Source organism: Otolemur garnettii, unplaced genomic scaffold (assembly GCF_000181295.1).
Source record: "Otolemur garnettii isolate 467f Iridium unplaced genomic scaffold, OtoGar3 scaffold00344, whole genome shotgun sequence".
NCBI classification, from domain to species: Eukaryota; Metazoa; Chordata; class Mammalia; order Primates; family Galagidae; genus Otolemur; species Otolemur garnettii.
The window spans coordinates 51,083-52,526 of NW_003852739.1; the positions used below are offsets into that span (position 1 = coordinate 51,083).

The 1,444-nt window shown below is 55.6% G+C and overlaps 1 pseudogene; it reads left to right on the plus strand.

Moving 5' to 3' along the window:
• Positions 1–796: 796 nt before the first annotated feature.
• LOC100946070 overlaps positions 797–1,444 on the plus strand; it is a 36,674-nt pseudogene continuing 36,026 nt past the window's right edge.

Here is a 1,444-nt window from a genome sequence, read left to right on the forward strand (position 1 = left end):
TGGCCTCACAGCTCACAGCAACCTCCAACTCCTGGGCTCAAGCGAGTCTCCTGCCTCAGCCTCCCAAGTAGCTGGGACTACAGGTGCCCACCACAGCGCCGGCCATTTTGTGGTTGCAGCCATCATTGTTGTTTGGTGGGCCCAGGCTGGGGATTCGAACCTACCACCCTAGGTGTATGTGGCTGGCGCCTTAGCCAGTTGAGCCACAGGCGCCAAGCCAGCATTTCTTTTCGGTAGGACATTCATTAGAGGAACGAAATTGTACTTGGTTTTACTCTTCTTCCTGTTTTTTGGGGGGGGTCAGAGTCTCACTCTGTCACCCTGGGTAGAGCACCATGGTGTCATAATTCACAACAACCTCTTGGGCTCTTCTCTCAGCCACCCCCATACCCACCCTGGGGCAGCTGGGACTACAGGAACCCTATCCCACCGCCTATGTAGTTTTTCTGTTCTTAGTAGAGACTTCTCGCTTTGCTCAAGGTGGCCTGGAAGTCCTGAGCTCAAACAATCCACCCGCCTCCGCGTCCCGGAGTGCAGGAACTATGGGCGTGAGGCACAGAGCTGGGCGGGAAATTGTTCTTTATCTCGGCGTAACTCTAGGGAGTCCAGCCCCACTGAGTAAGGTGTCCATGCGCTGTAATAAACACTATATTAATCCTACGCAGCAGGGATATCCTCATCCCTCCAGGTAAGTCTGCACACCCGGGGTTCCGCGCACAACCCGGAGAACCCGCGCTCCCTCTGCCCCCACCCTCCGTCGCCCTCCTGCCACAGAAAAATGCTGCCAGGGGTACCGATGGGGGAGACCACAGGGGATAAACAAGGAGACTTTACTTCATTTGCCAGAACACAAAATTTGGGCACCAACAAATCCTCAGCAAAACTCCAGCCGATCCACATGGCGCTGCTCCTTCTCCTGGTACCTCGCGAAACCCACCAGATGCCCGACCCCTCGCGCCAGCAGCCACCATTGCGCCAGGTTTTAAGCCCGGAACTGACTGTCCATACACTCTAGGCTGGGTAGCCAGCGCTGGGATAGGTCCCAGAAAGGCCGCTCGTGGCCACGTCCGCGGCCTGGGTTCTCCCCCATCAGGGAAATGATAGGCAAGAAAAGGAAAGAGAGGCATAGTAGACTCCACCGGCTCTGGCTGCCAACCAGCAGAAAGGCCCGACCAGGTCCAACTCGGGCGTTTGGGGGGTGCACCTTGCAAGCATGAGATTCCCAGGTGGCACAGGGTAGACAATCACATCTCCCACTCTCACCACTGTCTCCTATTCTCTGGAGGGGGTGTGGACTGAAGGGAAGGGGAAGTGCTGGGAATCTGTGTTGGCGGTTTCCCAGGCTAGGGGAGGCACAAGAAGGGATATCAAAAATCACACACACCCTATTTCAGCGAACACTAGAAAGATCAAAAGGCAAAAGTCCTTGACAATTTAGGGACTT